Here is a 16,756-nt window from a genome sequence, read left to right on the forward strand (position 1 = left end):
ATCACCGTTTCCACATCACAGGAAATTTTATCATCTTCTCCTCCTCAGCCCACCTTGCAGGTTCCTTCCCACAGATCTGCAAGATGTGACCTCAGACCCTGCTTTCTTCTCTGCACATGGCATGACTCTGCTCAAAAGAGCAGTTAGCCCTGCTCCGACTCAGTGTTACAACCTCTAGATCCTGTTTTGTTTCTCCATTTCCCTTATTGTCAGTGACTCTTCTGTGCTAAGCAGCTCGGATCTTCTCTTGCTAAACAGTGCTTATCCTGCAGAGTAAATGTTAATGACCTTTATGTAACTGTATGGTTTGCACACACTGAAGTCTGTATACCAGAAGCACATATCACTATGAAATCCTGACTATAGTCTTGTTCACTTCAATTACTTTTCTGAAGTTGTCACCCCTCTGTGCCTTTGAATAACCCTATATTTTCTTGCATTATTTTCCTGTCTGCCTTGAACCAGGGAGATCAGGGGAACTGAACCTTACATATCCCAGCAAGAGACCTGTAAAAGTTTCTCAACTTACCAACAATTTCCTCCAAACAGTCACCTCAAGGCACAGAAGCCGTAATAAAGGCCATGTAACATATTTGAAAACACTTGTTCTTTTCTCTAGCTGTGTTCCTCAGTAGGAAATGATCCCAACAATACAGAACAAAAAAGCCTGGTAGGTCTTAAAATGTATCTTACAGTCTGGGGTCAAAGCTTTTTTGTCTTTCTTTTCCTTCACCGAGGTAATGGACAGTGTGTAGTAGCTCAGCATGCTCGTCACTAACTTCTCCCCTCTAACTCTCCACTTCGTAGTAAGATCAAAACAGAGGAACACAAAGGAGGATTCTATCGGATGGATCATGGAGAAAGACCTATTTTTCATCCTCTTTGTATACAACAACCCTTCTGATTACGGGCATTACGTTCAGTTCCTCTTCTCTTTTTCTAAGTCTCCACAGTATTGATTGGTTCAATGGCAACAAAGAAGTTTGTTCAAAAAGGAAACAGCCAACAGAAGAAAACTACTGATAATCAGAAGAGGAGCTGTAATAATTACAAACGTCTGAGTGAAACTCAGGCATGTAGCGGTACTTGAAGTCCATTGATTCCAGAGTGATTGCAAAAAGGCAAACTGTCAAGACAACAGCTAGCCAGCCTCAGGTTCAGCAACATCTTCTGCACATTGACAGTACAAAGCAAGTCACCTTAGCAACTTAAATGGTAAACTCACAGTGATTCAGCCCACTGTAATCCTAATTCCTTCCACTGAACAATTCAAAAGCAGTGTTTCTCCAATTTCCATTTGCAGGTAATAAATTTTTTCTTTCTGCTTTTACTGAATGGAGTAGTGCCTTCTATATCAGTCACAGTATTCCTGCCTGGCTCCCTGAAGTGCCCAACAACACACAGCAATGGTTGAGAGAAATTACAAGATCAGAGCTCACCGTGTGTTAAGTTGACCCACAGCATCCACACCATGGGCTATACAGCAAGCAGTCATTCTCAAGGGTCCCATCTTCATTGTCATTTTGTCATTCACCTTCTGCACTAAACCAGGTACATTCACGCATCTATCTTTGCCAGCTTCGCCTAATGATTATTCAAAGCTTTACATTCTTCCTCCAAAAATCCTAAGAATATGTTTTGACAACTTGAACTCCACAACAATTATCCTTTAGGGAATCAAAAGAACATCCTATTATTAGCTGGCAGCATCACCTTGCAGGAAGGTGTTGTCATCTGGTGTTTTGATTTTTGTGGTTTTTTTTGTTTTTTTTTTTTTTTTTTTTTTCCTGGCCCAGCTGATTGCGATCTCAAACTTGGACTAACAGGAGGGACACTGCTGGGCACTGAGCAGGTATTAGTGACCTGGGCAGTGTGTCTTATAGCACCACTGAGTATCTGGGGGCTTTTGTAACATCGCTGTTATGACTTCTGCCACTATTTGTTATATTGCTTTCTTAAATTCAATCAATGATAGAGGAACTACCTCTCATGATGTGTTTGTACAATGCTTAACATGGGGAGTGTGGGGAAGGGTTAAATTCATGTAAAAAATAACACAGTTTATATTAGAAGCTAAACCACTGGTAGAAAAGAAGATATAGCTTCCTTCAACATCTAGTGCGCTTATTTCATTTGACTCTTTGCGAGGTTATGAGCATTATCTTAGCCATCTCAATAGGGAAAAAAAAAAAAAAAGATAAGACTGGCAAGAATTATTCTAAATTAATGTAGGATTTTAATCTTATTTAGTTCTGTTGTTCTTTTGACTTTCAAAAAATAATAAATTCACAACCATATTTTTCATTGATGTAGCTGCATGAAAACTTTACATACTGAATAATGACAGTTGATTTTTCATTTTCTCATTTTCAATACAATAAATTATGAAAAATTTACTTTGAAATCGGTGTTGTTTCAATTGGGATTACGAAATCTTTTTACTGGTGAAAAATACCAATATAATATGCTATATTTCAGAGAGATTTCTGAATATTGTCACAAGATGACTTTCCTGCTGCTAATCAAAGACAGAGAGCAATCATAGTGGTTCACGGCAGTAGTTTAACTGTTGTCAAATACTGCCATGTAAGAGTAACTCCATGCAAATAATTGCAGAGACATGACCCACACCCAGGTCACTGCAAATCTAATTGCACTGCATCAAATTTACCAGAAAATCACAAGAGCAATCACCAGGTGATCCCTGCCCATACTAGAATATGATATTCTTTCTAATGACATCCCTAAGCCATACAGGACGTTATCTGTTTAGCACAATTTCCAGACAAAATAGTTTAACCAATATTAATGCAATTTAGAGTTTAATGCTCCCTCACACAAACGCTTTCTCTCCCCACTCACCAATCAACAATCTCTTCTTTCCATCTCATTTGAAGCAGTGATTTTCTATCAAGGAGGAATAACATACCTGGGGTTATACCTCCTCAGCACTACTGGAGAATATTTCAGCTTTAGGCCTTTACAATGCCTAATGAGCCAATTTCAGATATTGAGAAAAAAAATATTTTCCAAAGTAAAGCCTTTGGCTTTGTTGTACTGCTGTTAGCTTTGAGTAGGCAACAGTGACTATTCAACAGGAGGCATAATTTGAATCCTATATTAGTTCAGAAGTTTTCAGAAGTGGCTCTGTTTAGAAAACATTCTGGAAAATATTTCACAGAAATCTACTTTCCTACCCATTAGCCTAGAAAGAAAAGCTGTACAAAAAGCCCTGGGAGCTCCAGCCTGCCAGCAGAGAGCCAGGCAGTCCTGGCAATTCTTCAATCCACATGACTTGAAACTCTGAGAACTTCAAGTAGATGGTGTTTCTCAAATCTTTGGGAGTTCTAAAACAATGAATTATATATAATTTATTTAGGAGTTATGCAAATTTACCTCCATACATCAATCCATATCTCCCAAGACAACCTGTCTTTCAAATGTTAGAATTTATTACAGATGAGAAATTCTGATTTAGTTGTTTTTTGGGCTTTCCTTTCCTTTCCTTTCTTTTCCTTTCCTTTCCTTTCCTTCCCTTCCCTTTCCTTCCCTTCCCTATTTTTCAGTTTAACTCTACATCTGTTGTTCTGCAATTTGTTCTGTCTCAGTACTGCTATTATGACACTCCTGGATTCATTTATTCCAAGTTACTATGGTTCATTTTGCCCACATTACTCAAAATTTAAGAAAGCAGCTAAACATATTAATGGAATTGTAACAGCCTTTCCAGTGAATGACAATGCAAATGCACAGGATACTCCAACATGACAGTGGCACAATCCATTTCAGGAAAAATACTTTTAAAGTAGACTCAATTTTAAATAATGACCAAAGTGAAGCTTAAATCACTGTCAGACTCTTACCGTCTTTCTCTGGTTTTCTTCCTTTTCTTTCCCATGTGCCTAACCCTCTAAAAACTGTCTAAATATATATATAAATAATTTTTTAAAAAATCAGCAGGAAACAGAACCACACATATTCATTTCCATTACATAACAATGTAATTATTATTCTTTTCTGTTCTGGGCCTTTCCCCTATCCCATTTCACAGGGCTTCAGTTCTTTTTGGAATAACGTTTTCTAGGTTTGGGGCTCTAAAATTATTTTCATTTTCTGTTGTAAAAAGTATTTCAGTGCCCTAATTGGCATTTCAAATGAAATTCAAAATCCCACCTTTCCTTTTATATGCATACTTCGCTCTTTGGAACAGTACTAAAGCTGAAAAACTGAGGTCTGAAAACAGAAAGTAAGCCAGAAAACAGTCCATCACACTATCTCTTATTGAAAGCAATTTGTTTTTGGATTTGATCTTACTAGTAATCTTTGAAAAAAAACTGGCATTGAGCAGTTCTTTCATCTAACAATGTATGATCTTGCAGAAAAGTCTGTGGAATGTTTCAAAGAACTTGTTTAGATATATTTACTTTATTGCCCTGCCCGTGGGAGACGAGAGCCTTTTTTCCTGCCACAGATTTCTATAATTCAGTACAAGGCATTGAGGCTCCCTGCTGCAAAATGAAAAGCTGCTTCTGAAGGAAGATGGCGTTTTTTGTTCTGGCTGGAGTTACCCAAAATCTTACTCAATTCCAGTCATCTGAATTGGCTGTGACTTCTCAGCTGAGGAAATAAATGAGTATTGATGTCTATTTTTGAATTAAGACTGTAAAATCCTGCAATTTTATGTGTTCATGCAGTTAAAGATGCTATCATGCATGCATTTAGATACACATGGCTGTAGAAGTAAAATTTGAACGTGACATTCATATTGGCATTGCCTGATTACTTGCACAGCTGTTGAATGAATGTGATGTTTTGCCTCTAATAAGATGTTCATTTGTTACTTCTTGTGAAGTCAATCGGTTTTCACACAGTACTTTTTTTCTTAAAATGTATTTATAAATAGCTGTATATTGTACAGTCATTTGTCTGAGAGTACCTTGACAAAATTCACTTGTGTCCCTTAAGGCAGATTAGATGAACTACCATTTAATGGTATTGATGATGGATGTAGTAAACAGCTTTAGGCCTGGGAATATAATCTATGACTCCTAGAAACTGCTAGTGTAGCAAGAAGCTCATTTGCAGCATTCAGACAGCACTAACTATCAGTCTATGCCATGTAAATGGGAAGAAAGAGGTTGCGTTTTGGGATGTAGAATGTTCTGTGAAAAGTAAAAGGGCTATGCCTCTAATCACAGCCTCTCCCCGGTGAGCACTTCAGATCCACTATGGCAGTGCAAAGGCTTGGACCAATTATCTAGTAATAACATTATACTCCTCGGAGATCTGGGCAGAAGAACACAGAGGAGTGGCAAAACTTCTTTTTCATCACTCTTTAAAAAAATATATAAAATCTTTATCTTTTCTTCACAGTTTAATTCCTTCCAAATCTACTAGGTGAAATTCCTCCTTGTGCACAGGGTGGTATAAAACTAATTTATCACTCATTTCCCATTTAAAGGGCATTCATGGGGAAGCGCTCAATGCCAGTACTTATTTATTAATACATGGGGGTGGCAAAACAGGGGAGCCTTGAATTATCTGCTCACCAAAGATGTAGGAGGAGGATTATGTGCTTCACCCAAAATACAAAAGCATTGATTCACTAATTTGGAGAACACTGAATTAAACCATTCATCATTTAGTCTTGGGCCTGTTCATGCTCTGGCTTCTCTATTAAGACCAGATGCAAAGGCAGAAATTTTGGTAGACGTATTTTTTTTTGTAAATTGGACAGTCCATACACAACTGGATCACAGATCTTAAAGCCTAGAAAACTTGTAGTAAATAAAAGGAAAAGAAAGCTCATACATATAAACTCACTATCACACCAAACAAAATAATCCCCCAGAGAGAAGGACTAGACAACTGATGCTTATGGTAAATATATTAAGATATTGGCCTTGTAAAGGTTCCCTGCATATAGACTAAAATTTACCATAAGTGGTAAGATTCACACCCTAAATTATCAATAAAATCAAAATCTTTCATTTTGAAAGGAGAAGAAAAGCATCAAACTTGGAAAGCCTTCTACTTTGAAAGCTATTACAATGAAGGAAGTCCACCCACACAGGATTTGTCCGGAAATCTACTTAAGCAATAATGCACAACCTACTCTCTTTGCAATAATGAATGTGATGAAATCACTAAAATTAACTAAACTTAAGTAAATATAATAAATAGATTAAGTACAAAGCTGAAACCTGAAATATCTGACACACTCACTGTAACATAAGGGTTGGGTATTTGTAATGCCAAAAAAATAAGACTCTAAAACTGACCATAAAGAGTATATCTACACATCAAATGGATGAACATAAAGAGCTACTTAGCTGGAACTGACAAAGCTATAATGTGTACAAAACAAAGCACTGCATAGCTTGGTATGGCTAATTAACCCAGGAAGAGCATTGCGCTGACACGGTTATATTGAATCCTATCCAAGCTATCTTGTTCAGTGCTAACCAGGATTCAAAGACATAAAAGCACAATCTGCATCTCTAACAAAGACAAATACACCTTGGAAATTTTTACTAATTATTTTAACATTGCAATTTTTACCTGGCTTCACTCACTGGAAGTGGATGAACATTCTAAAAGCTGAACCTGGGGACCTATTAATAAAAATATTTGTGTCTTCATCTCTGTGGCATTATGGGGAGGGAAAATCAGGAAGCAGATATAAGAGGAGAAAAGAGACTTGATTCAGAGTGTTCTGAGTGCTGTTTATGCTTACATGTTATTTACAGTTTAGAACAAGCATCATCAAAGGGCACTGGATATTTTCCTTCATACACTAAGCTCACTACTTCCAAAATGAGGAAAACCCAAAGAAGGGAAAAGAAACAGAACAAAAATCTGAACTCTGCCTTTCCCCAGTAGCAGCAACAATAAAGGGAGAGTAAATCAGAATACTCTTAATAACAGCTACTTACTTTATTGCGCTATTTTATTTGCTATTTATGCTATTACATTATTTCTTACACTGCTGTTCCTACTTGCCAAAGCATGGTTTGATCTCTGACCTGCTGTAAATAGAGGCCATCACCCAGGTCACTTTTCCATCAAGCCCCCAGCTGTAAGCCAGCACCCTAAGCTGCTTTGAGCAGGATAACCAGGAGTAAGTATAAGCACAGAACTCATCCCATAAACATCACAGCCCCATTGCCCATTGCAGTCACAGGGAGATCTCATACAGCCTCTGTCTACTTCTCACCTTCCCAGTCAGTGCTCCAGCTGAGCCTGCCTTGACCTGAGGTTTGATAGAAAGGGGGCCGGGGGCCTTCCAGCTCTCAGTTTCAGTTAATCACCCATCCCTTCCTTAGTTAGCAGCTGAGTATGACACTTTCTTTTTCATTTATCTCTGGCTCCACGTAACCAGCACCTTTCCTGGCTCTGGAAGAATTTGAGCATTGCTAGAATTGCAACTCAATTTTGTTGTAAAAGCAACCTGATGCCAATGAGGCCTTGGGAAGAGGCTTTGTTCATTAACTCCTGTAGCAATTATAACTACTTTGTAGAGCTACATGATTACCTCTTTGCCTGCAGTAACGAGGTTAGTGCCCTTGGTGCCGAATCCCTGGGCCCCATCTCAACCAACAGCTGACGTGCCTGGAAAATGCAGGCATCTTTCCTTACACACAGAAAGGGTTTTGTTCTTTGTTTAATATTTGATTTCTGTAGCAGAGTACAGAACTTTTAAAAGCAAAATCCAGGTTGGGAGTTTTCCTCTAACAACCATTGCCATTGTGTCAATTTTATTCCTAAAAAAATAAAAAATAAAAATCCTTGTCCAAAATAAAATTCATTATTATATTTAAAAATTTTCCAGATGTACAAATCTTTTCCAGGTTGTCCAGGAGCTCTTATACTCTTTAGCACAGATAAGATTTTTTTTCAAAGTAGCATAATGTTCTTCACCATTCACCTCTTGCAATGACAGGCCATTTTGAACGCTTGCCCATCCATGCCTGTATCTGATGCTCTTGACACCAGACACACATTTTAACAGAATTTCTAAAAGGGCTCTTTGAAAGGGTAACCTGACAGGAAGACAATGTTAGTAAAAATCTTCAAAGTACTTTCCATGTGAAAATCTGTTGTGTAGTCACACCAAATCTGTGCATATTATTACTGCTTCTGGTAAAAAAAAAAAAAAAAAAAAAAAAAAGGCAGAAAGAAAAAATGAGAAATCACTCGAGGAAGGAAAGTTTACAGAAGCCCCAAAGATAATATAACATTTATCTAAGAAAGTAATCACAGTCTCAGTTATTAAATGCATTACTACACATCATGGAAAATAGTTTGCAGTGAAAATATTTTGAAATAAAAAATATGCTACTTAGTTTCCTTTCATATATATTTTAGTGTTAAGAAAATGAAGGGAATAAAGCAATTTCTACAGGATAATGGGGGAATGAAAAATAAGCTGTTAGCTGGACTTTCAAAATGTCACCCAATCAAAAGTATTAAGCATAAAATATTTTTTATTATGGCTACCAACAACTTTTAGCACAAAAGCACTGGAAAATTATAGCTTTTTTTTTTTCCCAACTGAGATTAATATGTTGCCCTATGTGGGCTGGAATACAGCGCCTGTCTGATAGCATAAAGCAAAACTGAACAGCTGATGAGGACAACGATTAAATAAGTATAATGGATTTTATACGGGTGTGGGAGAAATTTAGGAAAGAAAATTGTCCAAATTAAGTTTGTGTCAGTCACTGAAATTTATATTCTTCTTCTTGCAAAAAGTGTTTATCATCTTTAAAATCCAGGCATCAAGGCATTGTATTCCTCAGTGGCATCTACACTTCTCTTTACAGCCATGCTGCATTATTGGTTTAATGTTTAAACAGATGCAGAAAGAAATGATGTTGGAACAACAACATAACAACTGCTTTGTACAGTATCTTCAGTTTAGCACTAGTGGTCTCCTATTCAAAAACTGACTGAACTCAGCTTCAATAATTAACTCTTACATTTTTATCAGTCTGACATACATTAGGTCAGAATTATATCAAAACTCCAATCCACAAAAACAAATATATAGCCTTTTCCACACTGAAAATATAACCCAATGCTGTTGAATCTCTTACTATTGGTGCAGGTAATTTTTAATATCCATACTGTTTTGGGATTTCTCTTTTCCCCCCTTTAAGAAATTATGACACTTTTTGGCTTTGACATATTGCTCAATACTTAACAAGAATCTCACCAGAAAATAAATCCATAGTTGTTTTCATGACAGAAAATTACATGCCAAAGTGTGACATTTAAATGCTGAATTTTAATGGCTTGTCAGCAGAAGTGAAATGCATTTAAAAAAATTAATATGTGAGAGAACAATGTGTCTGTCTATAAAATAATTCTGTTCATAGTAGACATGAACGGTAAATACAGTGTCAAATATATTCTATTTCTCAAAGCACATCTTCATTTGGTAAGAAAGGAGCTATATGAAGAGGGGTTAAATTCTGCTCTTCGGCTGGCACAGTGGATCTCTGCTGGTCGGGAAACTCCTACCAATATCCATTTCCAAGAGGTTGCCAATGCGCAGGACAATTTTAGCAGAGGCAAGAAAAGGCTAATTTGGGGAGAGGGAGATGGTCCTCCACCACTTGCCAGCACTGTTATAACTGCCACATGGCTGCAACCTACCCATTTCTTTGTATGTAGTCATGATTTTGATTTTCAGAGAGCAAATAAAAAAGAGAATCAACTAAAAAAATACTCTAATTACACTGAGTCACATGCAAGTATTTCCTCCCTACTGTTTATCTTAAACATTTCCATCAATGCATTTTCTTCTTGCTACCAGTAAACACTCATGTTATGCAAAATGTTTCTATTTAAGCTAAAAATACCAGTAAGGAGAATTCTCTTTTCCTCCTGCAATCATAATGATATAAATAACAATTCTGTTTCAGTGCTCTTGCTTACATATAAGATCCCTTAGGATCCTTGGATTATTTAATAGTGGTGTATGAAGGAGGTGTGCCAGGTGGTACCAACATATTCACAGGCTAATAAATATCCTCAGATTAAGCAAAATCTACAACACTGTGAAGAATTAGGTTCTTGACAATGTGTGGGAATGTGAGAAAACAGAAAGTTAACTGCAGTAAAATGTAAATTTGTATACATGAGACAGAATAATCTAGGTTTATATGCTGCTGGGAACCAACTTAATTTTGTTCTGCTAAGGCAGAAAAACAAATGAAAATCTCCTCTGTGTGCAACTGTGGACAGTGAAAAAATGCTGAGAAACACAGGAAGGCTGCTACTATTACTAAAACATTAAAATGTCTGGATTCCTTCCCTCACTAAAATACTCTGAGCAATTTTGCTTATCTTAAAAGAAGAAATGGCTCAAAATCAAAGTGAGAATGATAAAAAAAAAAAAAAAATGTTTACAGAGAAAGATTGGAATGGCTCTTCTTAGCACATGGTGGACAGAAGGGAATTAAGAGAAAATGTTAGTAAAGGGTACCAATTACAAAGGGGAAGCAAACTCTAAGAATGCAAGAATATGATCATACATGTAACAGCACATTTAATTAGTTATTCTTCAAGTAAGAATAAAGACAAATGAGTCTATCCTTCAGATACATGTCCCACCTCCACAGAAATACCTTTCAGTTTTCTCTGCTGCCTTCTGAAGTTCTGCCCCATTTTCCTTATGCCAGCAGTGTTCCTATGCCAGTATCTCTATTTCTCACCTTAATTTACTTCTCTCATCACTTTAAAATGATTTTTTTTTTCTTTTCCAGGTGCCTCTCTGATTTTTGTGGGTGGTTTAAACATCTGTGTATCACCTAGCCAAACACCTCACCCAAATCACTGACAGCTCCCGTAGCCTCTCCCACAGTATGGGTATTTATTTAGGAATCTCTCCGTTATCCAGCCACCAATTTCCACTAAGCTTGCAGACATTGAATACATTTGAGATTTTGCCTTCCTGACAAATTGGCTAAATTCAAAACCTTACTGAAGGACACAAAAATTATGGAAGGACTGAGCTGAACAGATTCAATGGGCAGGCAGTGCCCATCCTTAGAATAGATTAAAAAAAGCAAAATCACGTCATTTAAATAATTGAGAGGGACTCAGATGCGACATCATGGAAATCCTAGTAATCAGGAGAGAGCTACCCCACAGCAGTTTCACTACCAGTTAACACAGAAGGGAAACATGCCCAAATTACGGAACCATAGAACCTCCAATATCTCTTCATATATCTTGTTCTGGCACTGACAGCAACAGGATACTAACTTAAACAGACCAATATGGAATAGGAATTTTCCCCCATTCCTAGACAACCAAAATGCACAGATTTACTTGGATCAGTACATTTCTCTGATCCATCTGCAATTTTCATTATTCCATGTATAGATTTTTTTTTTCCAAAAACGTACACACAGAGCCATTCTTTCTCCCCTAGAAAGCTTCATGTAACTTCTAAAAGACTGTCAACATCAGAGGCTAAAATCTCTCACCCAGAGAACAAGCAGGGCACAGGAAAAGGCAAAGCATAACTCCTTAAATGCCTTGACAACATGCCCCCACCCAGGCGTACATCAGTTCATCTGCTATGCCTGTTCAATGCCTGCCCTTTATACTTTAGAAAAGGGCTGACAGGTCAGAAACTTGACCATTTTTTTTTCCCCAAGAATATCAGCTATTACAGAAATCATATTACCTCTTCTTCCAACGTACACATCACTCAAGCTGATATTAACTTAACTTTAACTTCTTTCACACTGCCTGAACCATATGACAGTAAGTGACTTCATACCATCTGCAGTAAAGCTCAGCTGGTTAGTCCAGAGAAGAAAGACTTGCATTTTTACCATCATCACTCTGAAATATTTGTCCTTCTGATAGATGTTATCCTGACACTCAACCTTACGATTATAATAACTTCTATTTAGTTAGTTTCAAGTTATATTTTAAACAAGACTGGGCACTAAGTTGTCTTACTCTTCATATTTTATCTTTGATATTTGTGGATGAGACACTAAAGTTTTTTCCTTAGAAGACAACCTAACTGCCTGCCTCCCTTCATGACTACAGGCTTGAATTCTACTTCTGGCCTTGAAAAGCCAGCTAAAAAAAGGTGACACTAAGATCACATCTATTGCATGGCAATGAAATGAAATGCCTTTAATCAGTCAAGCTTCTTTAGACTAGATGAAATTAGATTTAGATTAGATCTAGGCTTTGCAGTTAAAAATATTTTAGTGTGTCAATCAAGCCTCAGCCAATTAGCAACATATAAATTTCATTTTTAAAAATATGTACAAGCATGTTATGAAATTAGACAAACCAAAGCTGTTCTTTATAGTGCCAGTTTTCTAACTACAAAAGGAGACTTTAAAAATCATTCTGAATATATCTATAATGAATTTTTAGGAATACTCAGACTGGAGACCGTGTTCTGCAAATCATATATATTTATACACAAGTGACTGGTAAAGCCTGTTATTTTAGAAGTACAACTACTGGGCAGAACTGTTGAAAGCAACACTGCCTAATTAAGCAGCAGTGACCTGAAAGAAATGTCTTCACTGCCACTTCAGCCTCAAACATTTAGAGAACCTCCTGTTGAACGGTAGCATAAATACAGGCAGTTCAGCTGCAAGGATGAAGGGTTGTCAATAGAGTGACATTAGCATGCACTTTTGATTTTCTCCAACTAAATATTATTAGACACTTAGTTTAATAAAGTGAAACAATTTTACTGCCATAAGTGCTAATATCAAGATATTGAATGAACAGAATCCATAACAGAAGAGTAATGAGGCTGCAGTATTGAATTTTCACTATTAAAATCCCCAGCTAAGTTTTCAGTTTTCTCCTGGACTTTCAATTGAAGGAAAAATATGTCATAATACACAGGAATAACCTCCTGATTTCCTTTCACCCATTATTTTGAAGGTACAGAAACAACCAAACTGGAAAAAAAAAATGCCTTTGTATGTGGTATCTTATATTCTTGCCTAAAGCTGTAACTTCGTCTTGATAGAGTGAATGGTTTGTGCAAAGACATATTACCCTTTCCTCAACTCCACAGGGCTCTTGCTGTAGCAAAATTACTGCCTATATACTGACCAATATTGTTTCAGAGCTTTCTTAAGCTGCACCAGTGGTCTTCAAGTGCTGATATGCTGTCTCTTAACTTATAGGTTCTCCAGAAGCTCTCTGTACTGATTCTGTACTGTATTAACCCAAATAAACTCCTAAAGCAGAGCACCAGGGCAAATGAATCACAGTTCTGTGTTTCAGAATCTATTTCTTTAATTTTGGGTTCACAGTTTAAAATATATATATATATATATGGATCTGGCTAACCTGCATGCACATAAGAAAAGCCTGCTTCAATTTTCACAGCTATGTTCACCACAGAAAGGGAGTAGTATCTATACTACAAAGATATAGATACTGAATAAGTAATTATCCTTAATTTTATCCTTCATGACCAAAGGGACTAAAAAATCCTGTTCTTAAGCCAACCTCAGCCTAATTCAGTAAAATCAAATCTTTTATTACCTTCTTGAACTCGGAGACCACATATTTGAAGGTAGGAAGCTTTTTTATTTATTTTTCCACTATTTTTTCTAAAGTGTTTTTTTAAACAGCCTTTCCTTTATTCTTTCTTTTTATATTTAACACAGAAAAAGACTACTTTTTTGCATGCAGGGAAAGAAAATGCCCTTACTATAACAATCAATCTAATTACCCTGTTATCCTACATTTTGATATTTACATTCCTCTCCAGAATTAGTTCCCGTAACCTTTGCTACTGTAGCAACAGCCCTTACATCAAAGTGGAAGCAAGAGACCATATTTATATATTTTAAAATCAGATCTGTGTTCCCAGTTGCTGAAACTGAAGAGCAGAGTAACTGTTTTTCATCGCATTTTGGAAGATATTTTGACCTGCATGTTATTGCCAATACTGTGAGTGTCAGAGCACAAGTGACAAAAATAGCAGCAATATCTTTTTATTGATACTGCATTCATTTTATCCCCCTGTGCTGAATTTATAGCTTTCCCCAGAGAACTGATACCATATTCACATACCCATCATTACAGCTGTATGAGCACCACTCTTTAGAGCTGGTATCAACCACGCCATATGTTGTCCTGAAAAGCAGATAGCACAAACAGGTCATCTCACCCTTTAACCTGGAGAATTAGAGTTTAATACTGAACACAGGCTCCATCTCCTTTGTTTTCAGTTGTGTCAAATTACAAAAGAGGTTATAAATATTCAGAAACTATCACAGTTATCTGCTCTGTGCATCCATTTCCCCCACTACCCCACATTTCTTCTGATATTGATTCTTTTAACAGTACAGAGAGATTTTACTTCTGTCTCTCCTATAGCTTCTGATCCAACAGCAGTGGCCATCTCCCAGCAAGTTCCAGGTCACTTGTAAATGCCTTTTTAAAGTCATTTCTGCCTTTTAAAAGTCATTTATAATGCCCAAGGCAAACAGCTATCAAAGCAGCTTTCCCCACCTCTGTCCCATTGTGTTAAAATCAGCTTGGTGAGAATGGAAGGCTTAGACTTCACATAATCCCAGCAAGCACAAAACAAAAAGATGAACTCAAAGAACACTGAAGGGTTTAGATCCCTGTGCCACTACTGATTTCCTGTAAAATCTCAGCTAATCACTATGGTCCGTGTCCAAAAAACATATTTAAGCATCTTATACAGGTGGAAGACTTGCCACTGAAATCAATGGAAATATAAACATTTACATATCTCTGTGAACCTGATCCTTTAGTCCTCCCCCGTTCCACCTGTTAAATTAGGATAACATTAATTCTTCATCTGCCAGAGACAGTGAAAATAGAAATAATGAAAATTAAAAGGCGCTTGGATTTCACCGTAACAGAAAAATAAATAAATAAATAAATAAACGTTAAATGGGATAAAGCTTTAAAACTTTGGAAGGGCGGAGAAACATAGATGGACTCGGCGATGTATTAGTCTCCAGTGTAAACCTTCTGAGACACAAAGGAAAGATTCTAGCTTCAATACTGCCTTTATCCGACTGCTGCCTTTTCTGGATATGCTGCCACAGAGGCAGGCAGTATATGATACAGCAGATGATGAACCTTTTAAGTCTCTGACAGTTATGATTTTTACATAAGTTGTAACATTAAGCCCAATCACTCTGTTTCATGTTTATGCTGCCTCATTTTGACGCCTGCTCCTTCAGCAGGAGCACAGAAACAAAATAATCAAACCAGTTATTTGTCCAGCATGCTGGCATAGTGTTTTCAGGGGTGCTGGAACATTTTTTGAAGTCCATCAGAACATGCGAATGGTCTTAACACTCCTCCTGAGCCCAAAGCAATACTCGGGCATCTTTCATTATGATGTTTATGCTCTCCTGTGGACAGCAGTCGAGTGAATTGAAGTCACTTCCTCCAACATTTCTCTTTGCAGCGTTGATATGCCACCAGTGAGTCCTGTTCTACAGTGAGCCCAACTTCTTCAGTATCTCACAGAGCAAAAATCAGATGAACATGGTTTCTGAAGAGCACCTGTTAAAATTTATGTTTGCATACCTCTGCATGTAGCCAGCTTCTACAGGCTAACCCAACAGTAACTTAAAAAGACATCTTGCCCTAAATAGTAATCCATATCAGTGGCTGCACAGAATATACGTAAGGAAGACACGGCAACCCCATATTCAGGTAGACTGCTTTGGGGCAGCTTCTAAAGTACACTGGCACACTTTTTTTTCTTTTCTTTTTCTGGCAGGACCATAACACTGCTTTTCTGCACATAATAATTTTCAAACAAAATTCTCCCTAAGCAGCAGCCTTGACATTGATTTCATACAGAAAAAAAAAAAAAAGTTAAAAAAAAAAAAAAGAGAGAGAGAGAAAAATATATTTATTTATTTATTTTAGTAATGAAAATTCACTAAAGAACTTTAAAAATGAAACTTGGTCCCAGAGAGAGCAGCGGGAGATGCGGCCTACAACTGTTTCAATGGGGCCAGAATTCATACTAATTAACAGCAATATCAGAAATCAAAGGGTAAATGGACCTAATAGATTATCTACTAAGCATACTGCCCGTAAAGAAACAGCTTGTCTAACAGTCAAATGATGTATCATATGGCACAGTCACTCTGAGTCCCAAAGCTGTCCATCTTCAGAGGCTTCAGCGTTTCTTAGTGAGAAATCAGCCAACACACAGATTTTGAGGCAGATGGAATGCAGCTTCCAGGAGCTCAGCTTGCAGAAGACTAAGGGGCATATAACTGGTTCCTTTCCACAGCTGGATCACAGTTAATCTCAAGCCAAAATAAGTTTTGAAAGGGATCCATGGCAGATTCCATTTTGCTTTTAAACTTTTGTGTACTTTTTCCACAGCATTATCATTTTCAGCAAAATCTGTCCATCTGTTTCACAGCCCAAACCAGAAGGTGCTGATGTTTTCCTTTCCCATCAAAAAGCACAAACACATGATGTATGAAAAATTCATAAGAATCAGCGGTGGCATGGCCAAAGTAAGAAAACAGAAGATGCCATGGAAATCTCTCTATGATACCCTGAAAAATGAGGAAGTGACAGTGGCCCGATGGCCTGTTACCATGAAAATCAAAAACAAGCCTCCTACAACTGCATTCCTAGCAAGCATTTACACTTCTAAATGAGACTCCAAGAAACCAGTTAGTTTCATTTATAAATGAATCTTTACTGCTAATAGGCTAAATAGCATTAGAAT

The 16,756-nt window shown here is 37.1% G+C and overlaps 1 protein-coding gene across 1 annotated transcript in view; it reads right to left on the bottom strand.

Moving 5' to 3' along the window:
• Positions 1–16,756, bottom strand: part of PTPRN2 (protein tyrosine phosphatase receptor type N2) — a 641,705-nt gene that overhangs the window by 447,590 nt on the left and 177,359 nt on the right. The window lies entirely within an intron of this gene.

This window comes from Oxyura jamaicensis, chromosome 2 (genome assembly GCF_011077185.1).
Source record: "Oxyura jamaicensis isolate SHBP4307 breed ruddy duck chromosome 2, BPBGC_Ojam_1.0, whole genome shotgun sequence".
Classification (NCBI taxonomy): Eukaryota; Metazoa; Chordata; class Aves; order Anseriformes; family Anatidae; genus Oxyura; species Oxyura jamaicensis.